This window comes from Lepus europaeus, chromosome 7, assembly GCF_033115175.1.
Source record: "Lepus europaeus isolate LE1 chromosome 7, mLepTim1.pri, whole genome shotgun sequence".
NCBI lineage: Eukaryota > Metazoa > Chordata > Mammalia > Lagomorpha > Leporidae > Lepus > Lepus europaeus.
The window spans coordinates 99,709,892-99,731,843 of NC_084833.1; the positions used below are offsets into that span (position 1 = coordinate 99,709,892).

General features: G+C 41.2%; 1 long non-coding RNA gene across 1 annotated transcript in view; it reads right to left on the reverse strand.

Annotated features, from left to right (window-relative positions):
- The window catches only part of LOC133764676 (uncharacterized), a 57,352-nt gene extending 43,712 nt beyond the window's left edge, over positions 1–13,640 (reverse strand). The window contains exon 1 of the long non-coding RNA XR_009866465.1: positions 13,570–13,640. This is a non-coding gene — a long non-coding RNA (uncharacterized LOC133764676). The remainder of the gene's footprint in view (positions 1–13,569) is intronic.
- Positions 13,641–21,952: the final 8,312 nt, after the last annotated feature.

Here is a 21,952-nt window from a genome sequence, read left to right on the forward strand (position 1 = left end):
CAGATTACTTTCAGAGGACTCACAGCTAACTACTCATCAGAAACTCTTAAGGCTAGGAGAGAATGGTGAAATAGAGCCCAGTTTTAAGAGAAAAAAAGCTGTTAACTCAGAATATTGTACCCTACAAAACTCTCATTCATGAATAAAGGTGAAATAAAAACATCCCATAACAAAGAGAAATTGAAAGAATTTGTCACTACTCATCCAGCCTTACAAAAGATGCTTAAGCATATGCTACACACAGAAACTCAGAAACATGGAAAACACTTTGAAGGAGGGTGAAGGCAGAAAATCTTCCAGTAAAAGTACAAAGGAAATCCAAAGTAAACAATAGGAATATTTATAGGAAAATGGCAGGACCAAGTCATTACTTATAGTCACCTTGAATGTAAATTACCTTATTTCTCCAATTAAGACACATGCTAGTGGAATGGATTAAGAAAACAAGACACATATTTGCTTGCTACAAGAAACACACCTCACCAACATAGATATACAAAATGAAAGTGAAAAGATGGAAAAGATATCCCAGGGCCGGCTCTGTGGCATAGTGGGTAAAGCTGCTGCCTGCAGTGCCGGCATCCCATAAAGGTGCCAGTTCAAGTCCAGGCTGCTCCACTTCCGATCCAGCTCTCTGCTATGGCCTGGGAAAGCAGTAGAAGATAGCCCAAGTCCTTGGGCCCCTGCACCCACATCGGAGACCTGGAAGAAGCTCCTGGCCCCAGGCTTTGGATCGGCACAGCTCCGGCCATTGTAGTCAATTGAGGAGTCAACCAGCAGATGGAAGACCTCTCTCTCTCTCACACTCTCTCTCTCTCTCTGTCTATCTGCCTCTCCTTCTCTTTGTGTAACTCTGAATTTCAAATAAATAAATAAATGAATCTTTTAAAATAAATAAATTACTTCAAAAAAAAAAACAGAAAAGGAGGAAATTTTTCCAAATTCATTATGTGAGTCCACCATTACCTTCATACCAAAACCAAAGACACAACAACAAAAGTAAGTCACAGGCCAATATCTCTGATGAACATAGATATAAAAATTCTCAATAAGATACTAGCAAATCGAATCCAATAGCACATTAAAAAGATCATTCACCATGATCAGGTGGATTCTTTCCAGAGATGCAAGCATGATTAAACAAATGCAAATCAATAAATGTGATGCATCACATCAACATAATGAAGGGCAAAAACTATATGATAAATATACCTTCATAATAAAAAAAAATCTCTGATCAAATGTGGTATAGAAGAAGCCTACTTCAGCATAACAAAGGCCATATAAAAGCCAACAGCTAACATCGTACTGAATGAAGAGAAGCTTACTTACAGCTTTCCTCTCTAAGATCTGGAACAACACTAGAATGTCCAATTTCACCATTTTTATTCAATATAGTACTGGAAGTCCTGGTTAGAGTAATTGGGCAAGACAAAGAAAGGACATCCAAACTGAAAAGGATGAAGTCAAATTGTTACTACATGCAGAAGACATAATCTTATTTGTAGAAAATACCAAAGAAAGCAAAGATACAGGATTCAAGGCCAATGGACAAAAAATCAATAGCATTGTTATACACCAATAGAGAATTATATGAAAAGGACATCAGCAAAGCTACCCCATTTCCAATAGCTAAAAAAAAAAAAAAAAATTTGGTACCCAGAGATAAATTTAACCACAGAAGTAAAAGATCTCTACAGTGAAAACTAAGAATTATTGTTGAAAAAAATTGGAGAATACACGAAGAAATAGAAAGATATCTCATCTTCATGCATTCAAAGAATCAATATTGCTAAAATGTGCCTACTACCCAAAACAATTTACAGATTTGAGGCAATTTGTATCAAAATCCCAATGTCCCAATGACATTTTTCACAAAACTAGACAGAGAGGAAGGAAGAAAAGAATCATTATATTCTCAGAATTATACCTATGAATAGATTAAATTTGTTCTCTTTATAGTAGTAAAATGTAAATTTTCAAAAAGAAAAGTTCTACTAAAATTTTCATAGAACCACACAAGACCCCAAATAGCCAAAATGATCTTGAACAGAAAGAAAAAAGCAGGAAGCAATATACAACCTGACTTTAAAATATATTAGAAATCTACAGCAATTAAAATAGCCTCAAATTAGCATAAAAGCAGACCAAGAGAAGACCAAGAGAAGAGAATAGAGACTCTAAAAATAAACTCATACACCTACAGCCAACTGATCTTTGACAAAGGTTCCAAAACCATTCACCAGAAAAAGGATACTCTTTTTAACATATAGTTTTGAGGAAAATGAATATCCCACATGCAGCACATGAAACTAGATCCTTATTTCTCACTATGTACAAAAACCAACTAAAAATGGATAAAAGACTTAAATGTGCAGCTTGAAACTTTGAAGCTATTACAATAAAATATAGGGAAAACACTTCAGGATATTAGAATGGGCAAGGCTTTTCTGCATCAGACCACAAGACCAGAGGAGATAAAAGCAAAAACAGACAAATGGACTTTCAGCAAGCTAAAGAGTTTTTGCACAGGAAAGGAAACAATCAACAGAGTGAAGAGACAACATACACAGTAGGAGAATAAATTTTGAAGCTATATATCTGCCAAGGGATTAATATCCATAATATACAAGGAACTCAAACAATTTAATAGCAAATAAATAAGTAAATAAAATCATCCAAATAAAAAATAGGTAGTAGATCTATAGATATGGCTCAAGAGAAGACATATAAATGGCCAATAGGTGTATGAAAAAATGCTCAACATCACTAATTATCAGGGAAGTACAAATCAAACTGCAATGAGATAACAACTCACCCCAGTAAGATTGGCTTTTATCAACAAGACAAAAGATAATAAATGTTATCAGGGATGTAGAGAGAAGGAAACCCTTATACATTGCTGAAGGCAATGTAGATTAGTTCAGCCTATATGGAAAACAAGATGTTGGTTCCTCAAAAAAAAAAAAAAATTAAACTCATGTGATCCAGCAATCTTGCTTCTGGGTATATATCAAAAGGGCATAAAATCTATTGAACAGAAATCCAAATGTTTATTGCAGAACTATTCACAATAGTCAAGAAACGGAAACAAGTGTTCATCTACCACTGAATAAATTTAAAAATGTGGCACAAATATACAATAGAATATTACTCAGCCACAAAAAAGGATGAAATCTTCTCATTTACATCAACATGGATAGAACCAGAGGTCATTATGTTAAGTGAAATAAATCAAAGACAAATATGACATGATCTAAATCATGTGTGGAATCTAAAAATATACTCACGATTACCAGAGGCTAGGGAGAGAAGTGGGGAAGGAAGGATGGAGAAAAGTTGATTGGTGGGTACTAGATTATAGCTATATAAGAATAAAATGTTTGGAGGTTCTACTGCACAACAGAGTAACTACATATTATGGTAATGTGTTGTATATTGCTCTATTTAAAAAATAGGATAGGATTTTGGATAGGATAAAGAAATGTTAAATGCTTGACCAGATAAACATATTTACCCTGATTAAGCATTATATAATACAGACATATAACAAAACACCACAAGCTACTATATAAATATGTATAAATATTATATCATTTAATTTTTTAATTTAAAAATGTACACACACACACACACATACTGCCATCACTGCTGAAGAAAAATCCACCATGTCTTTCTATCACCACCATTCCTATTGCTAGAATATCCACATAGGGGGTGCCTCACTTCCACTACTGTGTATACCACACCTGCCTAGGCCAGTAGAGTTGCCTCTTTATCATATGGCTCCTAGGGTCACATAAGTTCTCCAACCCTGTCACCACACACTCCTTACCCAAAGCCAGTGAATGATTAAAGACAAAAAATATATATAGGAAGACTACACAAAGGTGCCCAACTGGAACCAAAAACAATAAAGTCTATTAAACAGACAACTTAAGACACGTCTTCAGGAGAAAACCATTTACTTGGAAAGCCACCTTATATAAGTGGTAGAGATATTGATCTACCAAGTGGGAAAATCTTAACATAAGATCACAAGGAGTATGAAAAAAATAAGGTAACATCATGCCTCCAAACTAATTTAGTAACTCTCTAGCAACTGAACCCAAGGAAAAGGAAATTGATAAAATGATGGATAAGTAACTCAAAAGAATGATTATAAGGAGACTCACTGACGATAAGAGAATATAGACAGTTCAATGAAATTTGGAAAACAATTCATAATATGAATGAGAAATTCTGCAAAGATATGGAAACCTTGAAAAAGAACCACACAGAGATCTTGGAGATGAAGAAAGCAGTGTATCAAGTAAAAAAACATACACACAGCTGAAAGCATTAACAACAGACGGATCCAGGAAAAGGAAGAATATTCTAAAGATAAAGATGGGTCTTTTGAAATAACACTCTCATACCATAAAAGGAAAGAAAAAGTGAAAGCAGTACCTGAGACGTTTGTGACATCATTAAATGAACAAATATTTGGATTTTGAGGACCCCTGAGGGCGAACAAAAGTAGAATTATTAAGTGAATTAATAGCTGAAAACTTCCAGAATATTTGGAAAGACATAGACATCCATAGACAGGCACACAGGACCCCAAATAGACATGATCATAAAAGATCCTTACCACAGCATGTTGTAGCCAAACTACGATAAGCACAACAATTCTAAAAATTGCAACAGAAAAGTACTAAGTCATATTTAAGGTAAAAATCGAACCAGACAAAGAGGTTTCTCAGCAGAAACTTCTCTTTATAGTAGTAAAACTTTATAGTAGTAAAAGCCCAGACATGGGCTTCCTTATCTCCCTAAAGCCCCTTGTCCTTGCAGTCCTGCTGTCTCCTCTCACTTGCCCTTATTACATCACATAAGGGACTATATTCACTCTCTACCAAAGCCAACAGTTGACCCAAAGAAACACACAATCCTAGACTCTCCACAATGCTTCATTTTTCTGAGGTTTTTCCTGTCTACACATAATACACAATGGGTATTCCAAAGGATCTCTTGAGCCCCTGTCCTCTGCCTCCCCATACTCCATCACAATTAGGCCAGAAGTGGATAGCAGATAGACACAGACACAGACACACACACACACGCACACACACACACACATATACACACACACAGGTCAAATTTCAGGTTGCTCCAATGAAATTCCATCCACAAAATCTATCACCCATACTTTGACCTCACTTGATATGCCTAGGCAATTCAAGAATTGGATTAAGAATGGGACCATTTTTAACTATTTTTTAAATCTTGTACTTTTTCTAACATTTCATTTAGCTAAACATGTATTGCCTCATTTGAAATGTCTACTTTAATATTCTGTTATATACACATACATATATAAGCACATGTTCAGGGACTCAGAAATACTTATTCGATAGTTTAACCACAAAACAACACAGAATATAAACTTACTAACTTTATGTTACCTTTCAAACTAGATCATAAACACATCAATGAGACAATCTTCATAATACTTACACACACACAATTTCTATCTTAAAATTAATTAACTCACTGGTAGTAGACTTGATGGTGTTTCTGTGTATATTTAATTCTACAAAAGCTATCAAGCATGAATCAGAGGTGAAACCACATAATTTGGAGCCAGAACTTGGACTGTGTAGAACCAGAACTTGAGCTACTATTTCCAGCTAAGCCACCTGCAAAGCTGGCACTCTTTCATAAGCTACTCACAGAAAGATCAAGATCAAGGGACATTTGGCTCAGCAGTTGAGATGCCTCTTGGGGTGCCCACATCCCATATTGGAGTACCTGGGTTTGAGTCCCTATCCCACTTTCAATGCAGTTTTCTACTAATGCACATCCCGGGAGGCAGCAAATGATGGCTCAAGTACTTGGACCCCCACCACCCACATAGGAGACCTAGCAGGAATCCCAGGCTCCTGGCTTCAGCTTGGCCCAGCCCTGATTGCATGAATGGTTTGTGCATTTGGGGAGTGAACCAGAGGATGGTTTGATCGCTCACTTGCTTGCTCACTCTTTCTGTCTTTAAAATAAAAATAAAAACATTTTAAAAACAAAGACCCAGATCAGGCAGCCAACCCTGAAGATCAGTGCAATGACAAATGTTGCATTCAGAGAAAAGTGAATATCCAAATATGTAATCATAAAACATAATGCAGTGCAGGATCTCTGTCATTAATGTGATGTACACTGTTATTTAATGCTATAACTAGTAATCCAACAGTATTTTTTCACTTTGTGTTACTATGTGAGGGCAAACTGTTGAAATCTTTATATATACTAAACTGATTTTCTGTATACAAAGAGAATTGAAAATGAATCTTGATGGGAATGGAAGGGGAGAGCGAGTGGGAAAGGGGAGGGTTGCGGGTAGGGGGGAAGTTATGGGGGGGGGGGGAAGCCTTTGTAATACATAAGCTGTACTTTGGAAATTTATATTCATTAAATTAAAAAAAGTTTAAAAAAAACATAATGCAGGAAAAGATTATTTTGTATTATATAATTTATTTGAGTCTGTAAAAATAATATTTTCAAATGGAAGATTAGCCCCTTTAGGGGCTGGCAAACCAACTCCATTCATATCTTAGTTTAGAATAATTTGAGCATGCCTACATAATCCCTGATTTAAAGGGCAATCTTTTGATTCTGAATGATCTTGAATGGCTCTTCCTTAGCCAGGGATGAAGTCCTCCTTTTATAGGCCCTTCCTCACACAGGTGGCGCCAATTCTTTACCCTTTCTATTCAGGGTCTTATAGGGAGATAAAACTATTGGATGGACTGGTGAGTGCTGAGGACCAACCTCCTGCTCCATCCCCAATCCTCAGATTGGTTAGATTTCTGCCCTCCTCACTTCAAATACTTCAGTCTGCACTGTCTTTTCACCTCCTCTTCCACCTCTCCTAGCTCTAGGCTTACTTCACCTTTGCGGATGGAATATTATAGCTAAACATAGGCATGCATCAGAATCTTCTCTTCCCTTGTTAGGCCAGCAGTTTCTGAGACTCTATGTCCCTGGGGAAGAGAAGACAGCTGCAGGGCATGCATGAGATAGCAGAAGGTGAAAGGTATACCAAAGAAAATACGCAGATTAATACCTCAACCTGTAGCCCCACCACGAATGCTTCCCTACCAATATCTTTTTCTACTTGTGAAACCTGCTGTTCTTACAGAGCTCCTGTGCTGTACATTTGAAAACAAAAAGTGACATGAGGGATCAAAGTTGTGACACAGTGGGTAAAGCCACCAACTGCAGTGCTGGCATCCCATATGGGCACCAGTTTGTGTCCAGGCTGCTCTACTTCCAATCCAGCTCCCTGCTAATGTACCTGGGAAAGCAGCAGAAAACAGCCTAATACCTACATGCCCGCACCTACAAGGGAAACCCAGAAGAAGATCCTGGCTCCTGACTTCGGATTGACCCAGCTCCAGCCATTCAGGTCATTTGGGGAGTGAACCAGTAGATGAAGCGCTCGCTCTCTCTCTCTCTCTCTCTCTTTCCTCTCTCTCTCTCTCTCTCTCACACACACACACACACTGACTTTCAAATAAATAAATCTTTTTTTAAAAGCAACATGATTTGAAACTGAGGAACCAAGCACAGATTAATAGGCAGTGAAGACCATGACTAAACAAGAGAATTTAATAAGCTAGGCTACTTGGAGGCCACGGTCAGTGGCAAAGAAAAAGGAAATCTCGGTCAAGGAAAGTGATCATCCGGTCAAGAGAAACCATACCTAGTATTGATACAGAAGCAGTAACCCACATCAGGTATGTGGATTTTTCCCAATTTGGTGACAGGGGGAGAGACTGGGTGAGAATGCATTCTCTAAACTCTGTAGGGATCCATCAGTCCTAAGAGAATGAGCTGGAACTTCTGTTTGAACCCAAATCAGCCAAATTTGATGTGGGTTCTAGAAAAGCTCCAAAAACGTCTCAATGCCTCAGTCTACCCTGAGAAATTTTTAGTTGACAAGATTTTTGAATCCTTGAACTTTGAGCCTACTTTAAGAAGGCAAGCAGAGAATGGCGCCGCAGCTCACTAGGCTAATCTTCCGCCTGCGGTGCCAGTACCCCGGTTCTAGTCCCAGTTGGGGCCCCGGATTCTGTCCTGGTTGCTCCTCTTCCAGTCCAGCTCTCTGCTGTGGCCCAGGAGGGCAGTGGAGGATGGCCCAAGTCCTTGGGCCCTGCACCCGCATGGGAGACCAGAAGGAAGTGCCTGGCTCCTGGCTTTGGATCGGTGCAGCACGCCAGCCGCAGCAGCCATTTGGGGGGTGAACCAACAGAAGGAAGACCTTTCTCTCTGTCTCTCTCTCTCTCTGTCTATCTCTGCCTGTCAAAAAAATAAATAAATAAATAAAAAAGGCAAGCAGAAGTTTAGTCCAATGATCCTAAATCACCTCAAAGTGCATGAAAACTTACTAACGCCTAACACCAAGTGACTTCTCATGATCTGCTTTTGATTAAGATTTGAGTGTTAGGGAAAGACCTGTGCTTTCATCCAGAAACTTTTATAATTTCTTGCTGAAAGAACTAACTCTAATTTACACTATAAACTTTTAAAGATGACATTGTCCCTTTGGAACAAGTCTTGTTTAAAAGGGTTGTGAGCAGTATATAACTCTGTCTCAGCTCAGTGGAGTGTGAACAGGAAGCAGCGCTTTTTTTTTTTTTTCTAATTTAATTACTGCCTTCACCTGAGCTCAGTCAAATCTGCCCTTTGCATCACTTAATGACATTTTAGGCAGATTCTAAAACACTGCCACTATTTCCTGTTATTAAAATTCAGCCCAATTGAAATTTTAATCTCAACTCGATTTTCATAACACATCTCCCTTCAGTAGCATGCACTGAGTGGGAACCCCTGGAGTTGAGAGAAGAAGGGGCACAGAGGCTCTAAGCTGCATCCCCAACCCTCTTGTCCAGGCCTGGTTTCTCCAGTGTCTTGGCAGGAAGCAGGAGAGGGCCAGGGAGGGTGTCTGTTACTTAACTGACCGCTGTGGTTCCTCTCCTTCTCAGGTAACCATACTGGCTATGGATGCCCTCCTTATAGTTGGTATGCAAATCCCTGTTCCTTCAAGGAGCCTGTGGGAGAGTTCTCACTGAGGCTCCGGGCCTCTCAGCACAGCACACTTCCCTCATCACAAGCTCCTGCTCCAATTCTCCCCCTCTTCTCCCCCACAGCTTCCACCTCTAGGGGCATTAGTGACAGCTCCACACCCACTCATTGCCAGATCCCCTTGCAGGAAGCCCTCTTGAGTGGCTGGAGAACAGCTGCCTTCCACTGTGACCTCTAGCCCCAAGGGAAACACAGACATCCAGGCCTTGGTTATATCATATCCCTTCTTGTTCCACCAACACCCCTACCCCTGCTCTGTTCTCTTCCCCCTGCTCAGGTGGACCAAGGGCAGATGAACAGGTGAACCAACTGGAGACCAAGATGTCAGTCCATCCTTCTGAAAAGCAACTCCAATTTCTACAGTAAATTTCTTGGCGCCTCCCTTCATTTGGCTTATAGAATAGGGAGCATATATAATTCATATATTACTCAGGAGGAGAAGACATAACACAAATATTGCAGGCCCATTGCTTCTTTCTCCATTATTCTTCATCTCCTGTCTATTTTTTTAAGATTTATTTATTTATTTGAAAGTCAGAGAGAGAAGGAGAGGCAGAAAGGGAGAGGTCTTCCATCCGCTGGTTCACTCCCCAGATGGCCACAACAGCTGGAGCTGCGCTAATCCAAAGTCAGGAGCCAGGAGCTTCTTGCAGGTATCCCACATGGGGATCAAGGATTTGGGCCAAGAGATCAAGGATTTGGGCCAATCGTCTACTGCTTCCCCAGGATATAGCAGAGAGCGGGATTGGAAGTGGAGCAGCCAGGACTCGAACCAGTGCCCAAATGGGATGTTGGCACTGTAGGTGGCAGCTTTACCTGTCACACCACAGCATCAGCCCCTGTCTCCTGTCTTAATCTGCTCCTGCTGCTATGACAAAATACCATAGACTCGATAATTTATGACAAACAGAAATGGATGACTTACAGCTCTGAAAGCTGGTACCCAGGCACCAGCATTAGTGTCTGGTGAGAGACTTCTTACTACATCCTCACATGGAAGCAGTGGTCAACCGTATCCTCACATGGCAGAAAGCAGAGGGCTAGTTCTCTTGAGCCCTTTTACAGAGTACTAATCCCATTCATGAGGGTGGAGCCCTCATGTCCTACTCACTTCCTACAGGTCTAATTCTTAATATGATTACATTGGGTCTTTAGTTCCAACAAACAAATTTTGGAGGGACACATACATTCAGACCATAGCACCCCTCCTTAGCTTCACAGTATAGACTTGAAGCCAGGGGATGCAAGTGGCTGGTAGGAGGACTGTTCATTACTTCCTGATATGACCGACTGTGGAGGCCTCCAGGGCTTGGCAACTCTTTTCACACTGAAAGGTACTTAAGCTGATTGTTTTCTACTGTTGGCCCTCAAGCCTATTTTGAGCATTAGGAGAAGGACTGCTCAACATCCTGTAGCAGGTGTCAATGGATAAATATATACAAGCTTTTTTTTTCCAAAATAAAAAAGAAAAGTATTTTCACCACAAAATTCAAGGCACTGAGATGAGTGATAAACCATAGGCACAGAAATCCTCTCTGATCCAGAAAACTCATCTCTCTTGTGAGCAAGCCAGGAAAGAAAGAACATTTCTCCAACTAAGCAAACCAAACAGGTGCTTATTGGCAGAAAACAGACCCCCAAAGCTTCCATTATTCGCCGTGCTTACCTGAAGGGAATCATGCTTGAAATCCTTCATCTGTGTAGGTTTCCATTTTCCCTCATCTGCAAGCCCCCACTTGACCCCAACAGTGAATCAGTAAGTCACAAAATGGAGGACAAACCTAAAGTACACAAAGTACAGATGATCTGGAAAAATCTAAGAGGTAAAGAGAGTTATTATTGATAGAGGACAAGCTATTCACTCCATGACTTTCAGAGCAGGCACCTAAGGAGACATGGATTTCATTTTATAACTAGATATAGAACAGAGAACTACTGTATCCAGAGGGCTGTGTTCTCTCCCTTCAAACTCTGTGTCTGGAACAGTCACTCCATGGCCTGATTGCTTTGCAGTCCCTACTGTGTGCCATGCAGAGATTCAGAGAAGAGAACCAGTGCCTACACCTAGACGACTGGGAAGGAAGACACACACTCCAGGAAACTATCTCAGCAGATATAAAACAGACTGGCACAGAACCTGGCCATAGGAGCCACTGACTAAATGTTTTAAACCAGGGTAACTTCAAAGGTTTTATACACACAGTATACCCAGAAATGTAAATTTTAAAAACCTCAGATACACAATGGTTACAAAGGGAAGACACCCCAAGAGCAGGCTGATGGGGTGGGGTAAGGGTTGGGAGATGCAGAAGCAGCCAACTTTGAGTTGGGACACTGGTGTGATGGTGCAGAGGTTCTGCCTCCAAGGACATAGTCAACTGGAAGAAGTTCAAGACTTAAAGAGCAGGCTAAGAATTTTGTACCAGCTTTGTGGTCCTAAGAAGAGCTCTTGCTGCCCTGAAAATAGGAGGCAAACCAAGATTCCCTCTTGGAGAAAATGCTGGATAAGACATGGAATCATATTCTCTCACAAAAGCCAGCAAGATAGCAGATCCCAGCAAGGATGAAAGTTTGCTTGATCTGACTAGTGCCTAAGCTGGATAATGCTAATAGGTAATAGCTACACTAATACAGCATAGCTATCCTGAGATTGTCACTGTCCTCATCCTCATTTTACAGATCAGGAAACAGACAACATAGGTAAGTTACGTGGCTACTGCATGTTCACACAGTTTATCAGTACAGCTGGACTTAAGCCTGACCCTGTAGATGTAGTACCTGTGGTCTTAACCACTTGATGCTCAGGTGGACTGGAAGGAAGATCCCCACCCCTGGACCACTCAAAGAAAGAGCTGCTTCCTGTAGGTGCTAGTTATTACAGTTTCCTGCAGTGATTCACAGCAAAGGACAGAACTGGAGGATTAGACCTTGGAATTGAGGATATAACATCCTCAGCCATAGAAGGAAAATTCAGGTTGGCTTTTAGGATTTTTAGTAATAAAGAGTGCATTTCTTCCAGCTCACTGCAGTTCCCAAAATTCTTGCTCTTAACCTGACCATCCAGCAAGCACCTTGGTGAGCTATGGATAGGACTGAGGCACCACCTAGTGGCTGAAACTAAAAATGTTCCCAACAGAACATTCCTGGAGAATCAGGCAAGGAGGGAAATAGTGATCCGTCCACACCAGGAAAAGGGAACGCAAAGCAAAAACCACCCACGCTCAAAGTCTTCTTTCCGTACTCCCTTGTGGCCTATCATTGCATGTACATCATGAAAACATGTCTTGTCTTATGCCAGCCTGTCCAAGGACTATCAAAGCATCTTTCCTACATCTTCCCTCAGGACTTAGAACCATCCTGAGTATTTGTGACCCTCATTCAACATCTGGGGAAACTCAAGGTTAGTGGCCAAGAAGAAGCAGAGCAAGGAAAACCTGGGAAAGAGGTTTATCTTCTCAAAGAACACTTTCTGCTGAGCTTGTGCAAGAAGAACTCAGAAGGCACTTCTGAACGTTCCGCTCCCCCCTGGCTGTTTCAGGATTTGTTAATGGACATCTAGTCCTTGGCCCTTATTCTGCATATTTCAGGAGCAGCCCAGGGGGACCAGATCAAACAAGAGCCATGCAGTTCACCTGAGACTGAGCTGTCAAGCACTTCTATGGGAAAGAGGCTTTTGCAAGTTGAGTCAGTGGATCCCAGGCCACCAGCAGAACTCTATTCTATGTCAGGCATGTGTGGAGGGAGAGTGTTGGGAAGGGGGGCAATGAGGTAGTGGGAGACTGAATTTATTACAGCTTCCAGAACTCTGAGCAAAGTCCATGCTTTGGTGCCGGGTGCATACAAGGCTGTTAATGGTTAAAGTCAATTCATGGTGTTTAGTAACAGGGATTTATGCCAAGTCCTAGCCCCAGGAAAACAAGTAGCTGATTGGGCACCCCAACTCCACCTCCAGAAAATTGGGGGAGGGGGGTTGGGAGTTGGATAGAGAGATTTCAAGCAATCAAAAAATCAGACAAGAGAGGTCTAAACTACAAAATCAGGTTCAGGAAGTGGCCAAATCTAGTGCCAACTATGGCCAAGTTGAATGTTAGCAAATCTGTACAGACTGGTCCTGAGTCAGTCCAGGTTAGCATTTGCAGGAACCGGTATTTGTTTTCTAACTATGAGTGCCCAGACACTCCTTTCTCTCCCTATCCCTTTTTATATCTACTCTGCTGGCACCCCAGCCCCTACAAGGCCCCAGTATTCAAACCAATGCAGAGAATGGCATTTCTCCTGTCAGCCCTACAAGAAGACAACAGCATGGGTGTTGGCAGAATGCTGCCCTTCAGGCATATCTGGACAGACATTTCAGTTCACTCCTCCACCTTCCTGTGAGTCTCCAGGCTCAAGTCCCTCTAGTTCCAGGCTCCCTTCCCTATTCTCTTTTTTTCTATTTTGTTTTACCTGTTAGTTTCCAAAGTTGGTTCCTTGAGTGGAGTGAAGCTTCTTAACCTAATCTTCTAAGCTGATCTCGGGGCTTAGTCACCAGTGATTACACGATGTTTGTGGTCAGAGTTCATTTTGTGTCAGATCCTGCCACAGCTGCCAGACTGCTGTCTCTCCCTATGGCAAAGGCTCAGACCTCTGAAGAGTTCACAAAACATATTACAGGTCTACATTTATTTGTCATACAGAGCTGATTATCATCCCCAGAGACTAATGAATGGATGAGCCTTCCTGTATATACGTTAATAGCATCACCACTTATTATGTTCCCATGGTATTTATTTGCTCTAACAAAAGAGCACTTATCTTCCCCATCTTACAGCTCAGAAAGGTAGCAAGTCAGCATTGGTGAACATGGCCGTCACCATAGCCACCACCTGCCCAGCAAGGCTATGGTCAGCCCCTGACAAAGAGTGAGGAGTGGGAGTGCTGGGCTTTGCAGCACAACAAAGTGTAATCTGGGTGAAAGCAAGAAAGAAAGAGAGTGAGGGAGAAGGGAGAATGGAAGGAAGGGAGAAAAGAGGGAGAGGGAAAGGGAGAGAGAGAAAGGAAGAGGAGAGGAAGGGAGGGGGGAGAAGGGAGGGAGGGAGGGAGGGAGGAAAGAGAGAGAGAAAAAGAAAGAGGAAGGAAGGAAGGAAGGAAGGAAGGAAGGAAGGAAGGAAGGAAGGAAGGAAGGAAGGAAAAGAGGAGAGAGGGAGGGAGGAAGGCTGCTTTGCTGGGCACAGTAATTCAGACTCATCCTATTTAAAAGGTTCTAGGTCACGTTCTGCCTGAGACATATAGTCTTAACTTTCCCAGAACACATGATTAAAGGGAAGACAAAGCAAATATATGAATAAGCATAACTCAGAGGAGAAAAGCAAGCCCAGTAGAGAGATCCGTAGCTATCTAATGAGGAAGCAATGCTTGCACTTTAAGCGCAACAGGAAAGTCTTCTCAGAGGAAGATATACTATATGTGAGATGGGATTTGAATAAATAACAGTTTAGGAGATAAAGAGAAGAAAATGCTACCAGTGGATTTAAAAAAAAAAAAATAAGAACCGAAGCTTTAAGAGAAGAAAATATGGGAACTCTAGCAAGCAGATGAGGATAACAGCATGGGGTGTTGGCAGAATAACCGACTGGGCAGGGAAGGCAGAGCCCCATAGAGGAGGACCTGGATGATGGGTGAGGAATCAGCCCTTCCTGGTGGGCCAGGAAGAGTCATTTGAGATTTCCAGCTGGGGAGTGAATGTCCAAGCTCTGAAGTTGAATGAGATGGACTGAAATGAAGATGCTGAGAATAGGGAGAGGTAAGAGTCAGCTTTTGTTATTTTAACAAACCACCTGAGAGAAGCCACTTAGGAAGGAAGCAGGTTTGTTTGGGCTTATAATTTGTCCAAGTCTGGACAGCCCCATTGGTTCAGGAACCTACTGAGGCCAGATTATGACAATGGGACGATCACATAAAATGTGGGGTTTAAACAACAGCATGAGTTTGGGAAGCAGAGCCATAACAAGGTTAGAAAGCTACCATAAGTCAGGGGGGAAGAAAGAACTGGCCACAGTCTTTTTTAAACATACAAAAATTTGGAAAAGGGGGACAGGCATAGCGCACAGCAGTTAAGATGTTAAACATCTGGATCCTACATCAGTGTGCCTGGGTTCCACACCCAGCTTTGCTCTGACTCCAGCTTCCTGCTAACGTGCACCCTGGGAGGCAGGGGTGAGTGATTAATTCAGCTAATTTAGAAATAAAAACTTAACTCAAAAGGTAAATCACAAAGTGGGAGAAATTATTTTCAATTCATATTGCAGAAAGAGTTGCTCTCCTGAATTTATGAAGTACTCCTAAAATTTGACAAGACAAAAACAATCAATATAAAAATAGACAAGTTACAGAAAAGGAAAAAAATATTTTAAAAGATATATAATCTGTGTGGGTGCAAACTGATGAAATCTTTACTAATTATATACTGAATTGATCTTCTGTATATAAAGATAATTAGAAATGAAAAAAAAACTTGGTGTGTTAAATTGGAAATGGCATAGAAAATTAATTTTTAAAAAAATATTATGTAGGATCTCTGTCTTTAATGTGCTGTACACTGTTATTTAATGCTATAACTAGTACTCCAACAGTATTTTTTTCACTTTGTGTTGCTATGTGGGGGCAAACTGTTGAAATCTTTACTTAATATATACTAAACTGATCTTCTGTATATAAAGAGAATTGAAAATGAATCTTGATGTGAATGGAAGGGGAGAGGGAGCGGGAAAGGGGAGGGTTGTGGGTGGGAGGGAAGTTAATGGGGGGGGGGAGCCATTGTAATCCATAAGCTGTACTTTGGAAATTTATATTCATTAAAAAAAAGTTTAATAAATGAAAAGAAAAGATATATAATCTCACTCATAATAAGAGAAAGGCAAACTAAAACAACACTGTATTAGTCAGCTTTTCATAACTACAAGAAAACACCTGAGGCAACTCTAGAGCAAGAAAGGATTTCTTTAGCTCACAGTCTTGAAGATTCAGGTCCAAGATTCGGCAGCCCCATTGGTGTGACCTCTGTGAAGGCCATGAATGGCAAAGGCAGAGTGTGTGTGGAGGAATGATTTCATGGTGAGGCAAAAAAGTGGAGAGAGCGGGTGGCCCAAATTCAAGCTTTTATAAGAATCCTCTCACAAGAACTCAAGAGATCATAGAACTATCTTCCAAGGGCACACTCCCAGTGAACTAAGGACCTCTGACTAGGTTCACCTCCTAAATTCTGTAAGTTGAATAAGTTTTAGCCCTCTGTGACTTCAGGATTTAAACATTTGCATGAGTTTGGGGCCAAATCATCTTCAGAGTATAGCATACACTAAGCTAACATTCATCACTTTAAGTTGGCAATAAGTAATGTATTACTTTTCTGTTGGTACTATAGTAAATTGCCACAAACTTACAGATTTAAGCAATACAAATCTATTATGCATATTACAGTTTTGAAGGTTAGAGACCAGCATGGTATCCCTGGGCTGAAACCAAGATGTCAGTGGACTGATCCTTGTGGAGGCCACAGGAGAGAATTTGGGTCTTTCCTCTTTCCAGCTCTGAGAAGCGTCCACCTCCCGTTACTCCTGGCCACCTCCCTGCAACTTCAAAGCCAGCAACTTGCATTCCATCTCTCTGTGCCTTTTTCCCATGGTCACACCCTCCTCTGACTCTTCTGCTGCTTCCCTCTTCCATCTTTTGAGAATTCTTGTGATTACACTGGGCCAATTGGATACTCAAAAAAAAAAAAAAAAAAAACCCTACCTTAAAGTCAGCAAAATATCAACTTTAATTCCTCTTTGCCTTGTTACCTAACACACTTACAGGTTCCAGGGATTAGGACCTGGACATCTTTGAGGGAGAGGCAGTATTTTCTCACACTTTCACTCTCAGTGAGGTGTGGGATGAGGGCACTCTCATCATTCCTAATGAGATGGTAAATTTGTGCAACAATTATGTAGGGTAATTTGGCAACATCTATCAGGACATAAAAATCAGTGTATTACCTTTAATCCAGCAATTTCAGTGAGAATCTATTCTATAGACATATTTTCATACAGATAAAATACTGCATTAAGATTATATATTATAGCAATGTTTGCAGTAGCAGAAGATAGGTAAAAAAATGTTTGTTAGTAGTAAGTTGATTGAATTGTGCACATCCATACAAAAGAAACTTAAAACAATGCTATTCACAGTAATTAAATTAGGAAAAATAGAAGGAAGGGGGAAAGAATAGTATATATATTATGCTAACTTTTTATTTATTAGTAAGTGCATAAACTCTGGAAAATACACAAGACAGTAATAATAATGATTAAAGAGAAGAGAGGGGTAGATAGGATAACATATACACAAATCGCAATGCTCGGTTAAAATGCCTCCATCTTTAAGAGCACTCTCTGCCTTCTGAGTCCCTTCTGTGAGTCAGTCATAGCTCTCTCAACATTGGTGCCAATATTGAAGAACTTACGATCCTCTTGAATTACACTAACTTATGGAGAATTCTTTTTTCCAGTAGACCCATGACTTCAAGAAAAAAGAAGAGGAGAGGAGAAGCAGGAGGAGAAAGAGTAGAAAAGACGGGCAGGACAGTGCTACTTTCTGAATCTTTAGGAGGAGATTTTTAATGTTCACTGAAAGAAAATGTGAGGTTTTAGTTTGTTTTGTTTTTTGAAACTTTCATTTTATATTATCTATTGTTTAACTAGAAACATTTTATTTAAGGCAAACAAACTTCATGCATTTCATAAATACAAATTTCGGAATGCTGAAGTGGTTAAGAAACACTGCCCTGAACTATGAACACTTGGAGGTGAGGATAATAATCGCCAATGGCAGTTGTCCCTCTGCGTTCTAATCATCTATTTATGTCTGTCTTCCTTATTGAACCACCAAGCCTCTTCTGAGAGTGGACTTTGTAGTTTCCTTGCATACAGTAGGTAATTTATTTGAAGAACTAAAAGAGAATGTGTATTCCTTACTAGAGGGAAGAGTTGGCAGCTTGAGGAAATGCACACTCAGACACATAAATATTATAACAGTTCTTCCTTGTCCATGGACATTAAGATACATGTTTTCATATTTCATGTCTCTGAAAGGGAGGTTTGCCCACCACCACTGTCATCTAAACAGCAGACATGGCGTGGCTGTCACCGCCAACATCATTGCAACTTGGTCATTGCTATTTACACTGTCACCTAGGTTGAGGTGTGCGTGTAAGATCACCACAGAATTTATCCCCTGAACCAAGACTCTTCTGAGAGGGAAACAGGACTCCAATCAGATGGGATGCCATGAAAATAGTATACAGAGAGCTATCCCAGTTATGTGCCTTGCTAGTACGATGTAGGTTAAATAAATATCATTTAAAATATCACCAAAAAGACTACACTATGAAAAGCAGTGAATTTAAAAATTACCATGACCAGAAAAACACAGAAATAGCAGTGCACATAAATTTCATCCTAATAAATATATTGATTTTTAGAGAAATCACAATTTCATGTGTCCTTTTTTTGAAAGATTTTATTTATTTATTTCAGAGGTAGAGTTATAGACACTGAGAGGGAGATAACAGAAAGAAAGGTCTTCCATCTGCTGGTTCACTCCCCAAATATTCGCAACAGACAGAACTGGACCAATCCGAAGCCAGGAGCCAGGAGCCAGAAGCCAGGAGCTTTTTCCAGGTCTCCCACACAGGTACAGGGGCCCAAACACTTGAGCCATTTTCTACTGCTTTGCCAGAACATAGCAGAGAGCTAGATTGGGAGAGGATCAGCCGGGACTAGAATCAGTGCCATTATGGGATGCCAGCACTGCAGGTGGAGGATTAATTTACTACATCACATCACTGGCCCCTCACATTTTCTTACAAAGCAAAAACCTAGTGTTCAAGGGACTTAAGAAAAGCAAATACTTCCCAATGTATGTTACCTAATTTTGGTGAGAGATAGGCAAAAAAGCTATCTTTTAAATGCCAAACAATGCAACTAACAGTAAGAAAAATATCCAAATCCTTCAAAATAATTAAAAAAAAAAAACTCCAATGTAAAGGGAGGCCCTGTGACCAATTTGTGTATCAGGAATATTGTTAGGCATCTGTCATAGTATAAGGCACCTTTTTCTTCCCTTCTCATTGATTCACAATGCTATGGTGTGCCTAACAATCCATGGTACCTTACCTTCAATGAGATTTTTCCAGATCTTGAAGAAGGGGACCCTCTTTTCAATGTATACCTGGCTGTATCCGTGTATCAGCACACTTCTCATTGCTATAGAAAAATACTAGAGGCTATAGAATATGTAAGAGAGAATCCAAACAGCATGGTGCCAGCTCTGGTGAGGGGCTCCTAGCTGCTTCACAACATGGCAGACAGCATCATGATCAGAGCAGATGCAAGAGGAAGACAGCCCATGGCAAGATGGAAGCCACACAGTGACTCAGGGGCCAGGCTTTCTGTTTTATAACAACTCATGGCCTAACTAACTAGGGCCCCACAAGAACTACTTATTCCCTTCTGAAAGCAGCATCTCCAGTGACCCAATAACCTTCCAATAAGCCCCACCTCTGAAAGACCTCACAACCTCTTAATAACACCACACTCCCAACATGTGAACCCTTGTGAGACAAACCCCTCCAAACAAAAGCAAAGTGGAGAGGCCACGTCTGAAGGCGGCCCATCGTGTCCCCTCAGTTCTTCCTGCAGATATGCTCAGGCCAGGCTCTGCCAGAAAGCACAAATCCTTGAGAGGGCTTCCCTACCTCTTTCATACACAGATATGCCTGCTAAAACTCCATGAGAAATGCAAGATTATAAAATGTGCCTTTAGCAAGCCATACTATCTCAACATAGCTTGTGAGTCTGGGTGCTATTTCATGTAACACCACAGTACCATTGTCCACAGGCAGCATAAAACTGACACTGCCAAACACAGCTAGCAATTGTATGGCATTGACCAGTTTGTGAATACAAGCAGTCAGCTACTTACACATCACAGTGCCATACAGGTGTTAAGTACAACGTGCCTGGCCAACACCTCACATCCTGTACTGAGCTCACTGCCTTGCACTTAATAAATGTGAGATAAATCACTGCATGTAGTGGGGTGGGCACTGTGCCACAGCAGATTAAGCCACTGCTTGGGATGCCTGCATCCCATACCAAAGTGCCTGGATCATGACCCATCTCTGCTTCTGATCCAATTTCCTGTTAATGCAGACCCTGGGAGGCAGCAGATGATGGCTCAATTACTTGGGTCCCAATGACCCATGAGGGAGACCTCGATAGAGTTCCTAGCTCCTGGCTTAGGCTTGGCCCAGCCCTGGCTGTTGTGGGAATTTGGGGAGCGAAATAACAGACGGAAGATCCATATTCATTTTCTCTCTCTCTCTCTCTTCCCCCCATCTCTGCCACTCTGCCTTTCAAATAAATGAAAACAAATAAATGTTTTTTAAATAAATATATTTTACTGAATCTATTTATTGTTGTATACAGTCAACATTTCCACTTCAACTGTCATATTCAGGATACCTAATTATATGGGATCCTTATAATTCTAAAATCCTGCCATTTTTGTTAATCAAGGACTATCTCACAGTTAGAGAGAGGTCTATCTCTCTCCCTCACACCACTGTGTCCTCCCCTTTCTGTGCCATAGGTAAGGAACTCAGAAACAGGCTCTTTACCAAATGAAAAGGGAACAAGCTGGCATTCACCTTCAGGGCTACTGCTCTAGCTCACGTAGCTTTCTCACCAATCACAAAAGCCCCTTCCCTACTGGATTCTTGGAGTAGGCTTGGACTGGTTTCAGTTAGTGAGATACTCAGGGCCCAAGACCATCTCCAAGCCCTGTGCTCTACTGAGCAAATTAATCCATCCATCTCCCCTACTCAGAGAGGCACTTCTGGCTTCTCATTGCTTCCTGGAGGGGACACTGGGTGACAGAATGGTGCAGACCAAGAAATCAAACAACTGCATTTTCCTGGAGACTTCCACAGTCCATCTCATTCATTCTCTCCCACAGCTATGGGTCCATAGCTGTCTGAAACACATTCTGCCACGAAAACAGTACCTTTCATAACTGTAGCTCCAACGTTACCAAGAAACTGCCAGGGTTGATTTAGTAAGTTTCCAGCACTGAGGATTTCCTGTGATCCAGAAGATCTAGGACTGAGTTTTCTCCCATGAAAATGGAAGATCTCCCTTGTGCCTTCCAGGGGAGACAGTCTTGACTCACATTTTATTCTCCAGCTGAGCATCTATATACATGCTCCAATGGCATGCCATTTGCATAACACCTGTTTCCTTTTGTTAAGATTCATTTTTATTTATTTGAGAAACAAAGCTACAGACAGAAAGAGGGAGAGACAGAGAGAGAGGTCTTGCATCCCCTGGTTCACTCCCCAAATGGCAGCAACAGCAGGAGCCAAGCCAATCTGAAGCCAGGAGCCAGAAACCTCCACTAGGTTTCCCATGTGGGTGCAGGGGTCAAAACATTTGGGCCATCTTCCACTGCTTTCCCAGGCCATAAGCAGAGAGCTGGATCAGAAGAGGAATAGCCGGGACTAGAACCGGCCCTCGTATGGGATGCCAGAACTGCAGGCAGGGGGCTAACCCACTATGTCACAGTGCCAGCCCCAAAACACCCATTTTTGGATTCAAAGGAAAGCTTAGTCCCCTGGAACTGGCACACATAGAAGGATCCAGGTGATTAAACGGCCAGGGCACCACACTACAAATTCTAAGCAGGCGCCTCTAAATGGTGATTGAGCTGGCTTAGAGCAGCCCCTCTAACACCTTCTCATTGCTTTGCTGTACCC